This window comes from Apodemus sylvaticus, chromosome 16 (assembly GCF_947179515.1).
Source record: "Apodemus sylvaticus chromosome 16, mApoSyl1.1, whole genome shotgun sequence".
NCBI lineage: Eukaryota > Metazoa > Chordata > Mammalia > Rodentia > Muridae > Apodemus > Apodemus sylvaticus.
The window spans coordinates 76208299-76216316 of record NC_067487.1 but is presented as its reverse complement, the minus strand read 5'-3'; positions in this window follow the sequence as shown (position 1 = coordinate 76216316).

Here is an 8018-nt window from a genome sequence, read left to right as displayed (position 1 = left end):
CAATCACCCCCTTCCCATTTTCCTGTCCTGGTACTCCCCTATAATGCTGGATCAACTCTTTTCAGAACCAGGGCCCTTTCTTTCCCTCTTCTTGGGTATCATATGATATGCTAATTGTGTCTTGAGAATTCAGAGCTTCTGAGTAATTAATATCTAATCAGTGATTGCATTGCATGTGTATTCTTTTGTGATTGGGTTACCTCACTTAGGATGATATTTTCCAGTTCCAACAATTTGTCTAAGAATTTCATGAATTCATTGTTTTAAATTGCCGAGTAGTATTCCATTGGGTAAATATACCAAATTTTCTGTATCCATGCCTCCATTGAGGAACATCTGGGTTCTTTCCAGCTTCTGGCTATTATAAATAGGGCTGCTTTGAACATAGTGGAACATGTGTCCTTATTGCATGCCGGGGAATCCTCTGGGTATATGCCCAGGAGAGGTATAGCAGGGTCCTCCAGAAGTGTCATGTCCAGTTTTCTGAGGAACCGCAAGACTGGTTTCCATAGTGGTTGTACCATCTTGCAATCCCACCAGCAGTGGAGGAATGTTCCTCTTTCTCTACATCCTCGCCAACACCTGCTGTCTCCTGAGTTTTTAACTTTAGCCATTCTGACTGGTGTGAAGTGAAATCTCAGGGTTGTTTGATTTGCATTTCCCTAATGATTAATGATGTTGAACATTTCTTAAGGTGCTTCTCAGCCATCCAAAGTTCTTCACGTGAAAATTCTTTGTTTAACTCTGTACCCCATTTTTAATAGGGTTATTTGGTTCTCTGGAGTCTAACTTTTTGAGTTCTTTGTATATATTGGATATTAGCCCTCTGTTGGATTTAGAGTTGGTGAAGATCCTTTCCTAATCTGTTGGTTGCCATTTTGTCCTTTTGACAGTGTCCTTTGCCTTACAGAAACTTTGTAATTTCATGAGGTCCCATTTGTCAATTCTTGATCTTACAGTGTAAGCTATTGGTCTTTTGTTCAGGAACTTTCCCCCTGTTCCCATGTCCTCAAGGGTCTTCCCCAGTTTCTTTTCTATTAGTTTCAGTGTGTCAGGTTTTTTTTTTTTTTTTGATTTCTTTTTTTTTATTCGATATAATTTATTTACATTTCAAATGATTTCCCCTTTTCTAGCCCCCCCACTCCCCGAAAGTCCCGTAAGCCCCTTTCTCTTCCCCTGTCCTCCCTCCCACCCCTTCCCACTTCCCCGTTCTGGTTTTGCCAAATACTGTTTCACTGAGTCTTTCCAGAACCAGGGGCCACTCCTCCTTTCTTCTTGTATCTTATTTGATGTATGGATTATGTTTTGGGTATTCCAGTTTTCTGGGTTAATATCCACTTATTAGTGAGTGCATACCATGATTCACCTTTTGAGTCTGGGTTACCTCACTTAGTATGATGTTCTCTAGCTCCATCCATTTGCCTAAGAATTTCATGAATTCATTGTTTCTAACGGCTGAATAGTACTCCATTGTGTAGATATACCACATTTTTTGCATCCACTCTTCTGTTGAGGGATACCTGGGTTCTTTCCAGCATCTGGCAATTATAAATAGGGCTGCTATGAACATAGTAGAGCATGTATCCTTATTACATGGTGGGGAATCCTCTGGATATATGCCCAGGCGTGGTATAGCAGGATCTTCTGGAAGTGAGGTGCCCAGTTTTCGGAGGAACCGCCAGACTGCTTTCCAGAGTGGTTGTACCAATTTGCAACCCTACCAGCAGTGGAGGAGTGTTCCTCTTTCTCCACATCCTCTCCAACACCTGCTGTCTCCTGAATTTTTAATCTTAGCCATTCTGACTGGTGTAAGATGAAATCTTAGGGTTGTTTTGATTTGCATTTCCCTAATGACTAATGAAGTTGAGCATTTTTTAAGATGCTTCTCTGCCATCCGAAGTTCTTCAGGTGAGAATTCTTTGTTTAACTCTGTACCCCATTTTTTAATAGGGTTGTTCGGTTTTCTGGAGTCTAACTTCTTGAGTTCTTTATATATATTGGATATTAGCCCTCTATCTGATGTAGGATTGGTGAAGATCTTTTCCCAATTTGATGGTTGCCGATCTGTCCTCTTGATGGTGTCCTTTGCCTTACAGAAACTCTGTAACCTTATGAGGTCCCATTTGTCAATTCTTGCTCTTAGAGCATACGCTATTGGTGTTCTGTTCAGAAACTTTCTCCCTGTACCGATGTCCTCAAGGGTCTTCCCCAGTTTCTTTTCTATTAGCTTCAGAGTGTCTGGCTTTATGTGGAGGTCCTTGATCCATTTGGATTTGAGCTTAGTACAAGGAGACAAGGATGGATCAATTCGCATTCTTCTGCATGCTGACCTCCTGTGTCAGGTTTTATGTGGAGGTCCTTGATCCACTTGGAGTTGAGCTAAGTACAAGGAGATAAGAATGGATCGATTCACATTCTTCTGCATGCTGACTTCCAATCGAACCAGCACCATTTGTTGAAGAGGCTTTCTTTTTTCCACTGGATGGTTTCAGCTCCTTGGTCAAAGATCAAGTGACCATAGGTGTGTGGGTTCATTTCTGGGTCTTCAATCCTATTCCATTGATCCACTGGCCTGTCATTGTACCAATACCATGCAGTTTTTATAACTATTGCTCTGTAGTAATGTTTGAGGTCAGGGATACTGATTGCCCCAGAATTTCTTTTACTGTTGAGAATAGTTTTAGCTATCCTGGGTTTTTGTTTTTTTTTTTTTTTTTTTTTTTTTTTTTTTTTTTTATTCCAGATGAATTTGAGAATTGCTCTTTCTAACTCTATGAAGTACTGAGTTGGGATTGTGATGGGGATTGCATTGGATCTGTAGATTGATTTTGGCAAGATGGCAATTTTAATCCTGCCAATCCACGAGCATGGAAGATTTTTCCAATTTCTGAGGTCTTCTTCGATTTCCATCTTCAGAGACCTGAAGTTCTTGTCATATAGATCTTTCACTTCTTTGATTAGAGTCACTCCAAGATACTTTATGTTGTTTGTGGCTATTGTGAAGGGTGTAATTTCCATAATTTCTTTCTCAGTCTGTTTATCCTTTGAGTATAGGAAGGCTACTGATTTGCTTGAGTTGGTTTTGTAACCAGCCACTTTGCTGAAGTTGTTTATCAGCTGTAGAAGTTCTCTGGTAGAGTTTTTTGGGTCACTTAAGTATACTATCATATCATCTGCAAATAGTGATAGTTTGACTTCTTCCTTTCCAATTTGTATCCCTTTGACCTCCTTATGATGTCTAATTGCTCCAGCTAGGATTCAAGAACTATATTGAAAAGATATGGAAAGAGGGGGCAGCCTTGTCTAGTCCCTGATTTTAGTTGGATTGCTTCAAGGTTCTCTCCATTTAGTTTGATTTTGGCTACCGGTTTGCTGTATATTGCTTTTACTATGTTAAGATATGGGCCTTGAATTCCTGTCCTTTCCAAGACTTTTAGCATGAAAGGATGCTGAATTTTGTCAAATTCTTTTTCAGCACCTAATGAAATGACCATGTGGTTTTTTCTTTGAGTTTGTTTATGTAGTGGATAGCATTAATGGGATTTCCATATATTGAACCATCCCTGCATCTCTGGGATGAAGCCTAGTTGATCATGGTTGATGATCATTTTGAAGTGTTCTTGGATTCAGTGGGCAAGAATTTCATTGAGTAGTTTTGCATCAATATTCATAAGGGAAATTGGTCTGAAGTTCTCTTTCTTTGTTGGATCTTTGTGTGGTTTTGGTATCAGCGTAATTGTGGCTTTGTAGAATGAGTTGGATAGTATTCCTTCTGTTTCTATTTTGTGGAATAGTTTGAAGAATATTGGTGTTAGGACTTCTTTGAAGGTCTGATAGAATTCTGCACTAAAACCATCAGGTCCTGTGCTTTTTTGTTTGTTTGTTTGTTTGTTTGTTTGGAAGGCTTTCTTTGACCCCTTCTATTTCTTTAGGGTTTATGGGACTGTTTAAATGATCTATTTGATCCTGATTTATTTTTGGTATGTGATATCTGTCTAAGAAATTGTCCATTTCCTCCACATTCTTCAGTTGTGTTGAGTACAGGCTTTTGTAGTAGGATCTGATAATTTTTTTGAACGTCCTTATTTTCTGTTGTTATATCTCCTTCTTCATTTCTAATTTTGTTAATTTGGATACTGTCTCTGTGCCCTTTGGTTAGTCTGGCTAAGGGTTTATCTATCTTGTTGATTTTCTTAAAGAACCAGCTCCTGGTTTTGTTGATTCTTTGTATGGCTCTCTTTGTTTCTACTTGATTGATTTCAGGCCTGAGTTTGATGATTTCCTGTCTTCTTCTCCTCCTGAGTGAATTAGCTTCTATTTGTTCCAGGGCTTTCAGTTGTACCGTTAAGCTTCTAGTTTATGCTCTCTCCATTTTCCTTTTGGAGGCACTCAGGGCTATGAGTTTTCCTCTTAGCACTGCTTTCATTGTGTCCCATAGATTTGGGTATGTTGTGTCTTCATTTTTGTTAAATTCTAAAAAGTCTTTGATTTCTTTCTTTATTTCTGCCTTGACAAAGGTATCATTGAGTAGAGTATTGCTCTGTTTCCATGTGTATATGGGCTTTCTGTTGTTTTTGTTGCTATTGAAGACCACTGTTACTCCATAGTGATCTGATAGGAGCCATTGGATTATTTTGATCTTCTTATATTTGTTGATGTCTGTCTTGTGACCAATTATATGATCGATTTTGGAGAAGGTACTATGATGTGCTGAGAAAAACATATATTCTTTTGCTTTAGGATGAAATGTTCTCTCTATATATATCTGTTAAATCCAATTGTTCCAAAGCTTCAATTAGTTTCACTGTGTCCCTATTTAGTTTCTGTTTTCCTGATCGGTCCATTGAGGAGAGTGGGGTGTTGAAGTCACCCACAATTATTGTGTTAGGTGCAATGTGTGCTTTGAGCCTTAGTAAAGTTTCTTTTACGAATGAGGGTGCCCTTGCATTTGGTGCATAGATGTTCAGAATTGAAAGTTCTTCTTGGTGGATTTTTCCTTTGACAAGCAAGAAGTGTCCTTCTATGTCTTTTTTGATGACTTTAGGTTGGAAGTCAATTTTATCTGATATTAGAATGGCAACTCTGGCTTGTTTCCTGAGACCATTTGCTTGTAGAATTGTTTTCCAGCCTTTAACTCTAAGGTAGTTTTTGTCTTTGAGATTGAGGTGTGTTTCCTGTATGCAGCAAAATGTAGGGTCCTGTTTGCATGTCTAGTCTGTTAGTGTATGTCTTTTTATTGGGGAATTGAGTCCATTGATGTTAAGAGATATTAAGGAATAGTGATTATTGCTTCCTGTCATTTTTTATGTTAATTTTATATTTGAGTGGTTATCTTCTTTTGGGTTTGATGAAAGAAGGTTACTATCTTGCTTTTTCCAGGGTATAGTTTCCCTCCTTGTATTGGTGTTTTCTCCCTATTATCCTTTATAGGTCTGGGTTTGCAGACAGATATTGTGTAAATTTGGTTTTGTCATGGAATATCTTCGTTTCTGCATCTATGGTGATTGAGAGTTGTGCTGGGCATAGTAGTCTTGGCTGGCGTTTGTGTTCTCTTAGAGTTTGCATGAGATCTGCCTAGGATCTTCTAGATTTCATGGTCTCTGGTGAGAAGTCTGGTGTGATTGTGATAGGTTTTCCTTTATATGTTACTTGGCCTTTTTCACTTACTGCCTTTAGTATTCTTTCTTTCTTTAGTACATTTGGGGATTTGAGTATTATGTGATAGGAGGTTTTTTTTGTTCTGGTCCAGTCTATTTGGAGTTCTGTAGGCTTCTTGTATATGCATGGGCATCTATCTCTCTCTTTAGGTTAGGAAAGTTTTCTTCCATAATTTTTTTGAAGATATTTGCTGGCCCTTTAAGTTGTAAATCTTCACTCTCATCTATGCCTATAATCCTTAGGTTTCTCATTGTATCCTGGATTTCCTGGATGTTTTGGGTTACAAGCTTTTTGCATTTTGCATTTTCTTTGACTGTTGTGTCCATGGTTTTGATGGTATCTTCGGCATCTGGGATTCTTTCTTCTATTTCTTGTATTTTGTTGTTGATATTTGCTTCTATGGCCCCTGATTTCTTCCCAAAGTTTTCTATTTCCAAAGTTGTCTCCATTTGTGGTTTCTTAGTTGTTTCTGCTTCTGTTTTTAGATCCTGGATGGTTTTGCTCAGCTCTTTCACTTGCTTGTTTGTGTTTTCCTGTAATTCTTTAAGAGATGTTTGTGTTTCCTCTTTCATGACTTCTGCCTGTTCACCAAAGTTCTCCTGTATTTCTTTAAGTTATTTTTTTGCATTTCCTCCTTATTGGCTTCTGCTGTTGAACCATATTCTCCTGAATTTCTTTAAATGATTTTTGTGTTTCCCTTGTAAGGGCTTCTAACTTTTGATCTGTTTTCTCCTGAATTTCTTTAAGAGATTTATTTATGTCCTTCATGTGTTCCTCTAACAGCATCATGCCCAGTGATTTTAAATCCAAATCTTGTTTTTCTGGTGTGTTGGGGGTATCCAGGACTTGCTGTTGTTGGAGAATTGGGTTTAGATGCTGCCATATTGCCTTGATTTCTCTTAGTAATGTTCCTACATTTGCCTTTTGCCATCTAGTTCTTACTGATGTTAGTTGTTCTTGTTGTCACTGGCTGGTTCGTCAACCTCCTGTGAACCCGTAAGTCTTTTTCTGCAACACTGGATGACTGGGTTTCCCCTGGCACAGATTGCTGATGTGCTGCCCTCCTCTTGTTTGCCATTGGAACCCTGCTGTGTCTTGCCTTAAGTAATGTTATACTTGGGTTGTCTCAGTGAACGTGGTGCTCCCCGTCTGCTCTGTCATGGAGCAAAGATGGCAGTGGGGAGTTACTACAAATGCTGACCATCATGTAGGTTATAGGACCCATGACCAGCTGGCACACAGATGAACCGCTGATCTGCCCAGGCCCTGGGCACAGGCAGACCCCTTGCATTTTGCACCCCCAGAGATCTTAAACTTGGGATATCTCAGTACCTGGTGATGCCCCTCTGCTCTGTCATGGAGCAAAGATGGTAGCAGGGAGTCACTCCCACAACTAGCACTTTAAGCCAGAGTTATCTCTCCAACCTCTTCAGGCAGTTTTCATTTGCATTATCTGATGGCTAAGGATATTGACCACTTTTAGAAACATTTATTTGGCTATTTTTATTTTATTTTTTTTGAGAAAAGTCTGCTCAGGTCATTAACCCATTATTGACTGGAAATTGTATTTTCTTAATTGCTGCAGTTCTTTCTGTCTAGAGGCATTACCCTCCTATCTGATATTTAGCTGGCCACATGTTTTTGGACTCATTTGTCTTTGGTGGTAATTTCCTTTTTGGGCAGAAGGTCTAAAATTTCTCATAGTCTCATTGCTGTCTTCTGAGTGGCAGTAATGCTATGGTTCTTCCACATGTGGTCATGAGTTCTTCCATAGGCCAAAATTGTCATGGATGATGACATTGGCTGGGGGACTAGGCAGTTGGCAGTGAAAGAAGAATTGCTGACAATCTTGATCAAGTTGTCACACTTATCATGACTCACACTGATCACAAACATGGGGCATCAGCAGAACAGCTGGAGACAATAACTCTTTTGGCTTCACCCTTCAAGCATGGCCCAGCCTTCTCTATGGTGATGAAAAGAGTAGTAAACTCCAAAACATACTCAGCATAAGCACTACCCCATTTAGTGTTGGTGGGATTTATTCCTGAAAGATGGTGATGACCTTCCTATTGATGACAAGTTTCCCACTGTGATGGTTTGTATGTGCTTGGCCAAAGCAGTGGCACTATTAGAAGGTATGGTTCTGTTGGAGAGGAGTGTTACTGTGGGAGTGGGCTATAAGACCCTCATCCTAGCTGCCTAGATGTCACTATTCTGCTATCAGCCTTCAGATGAAGATGCAGAACTCTCAACTCAGCCTGTACCATGTCTGCCTCGACACTGTGATACTCCCACCTTGATAATACTGGACTAAATCTCTCTGAACATGTAAGCCAACCCCAATTAAATGTTGTTTT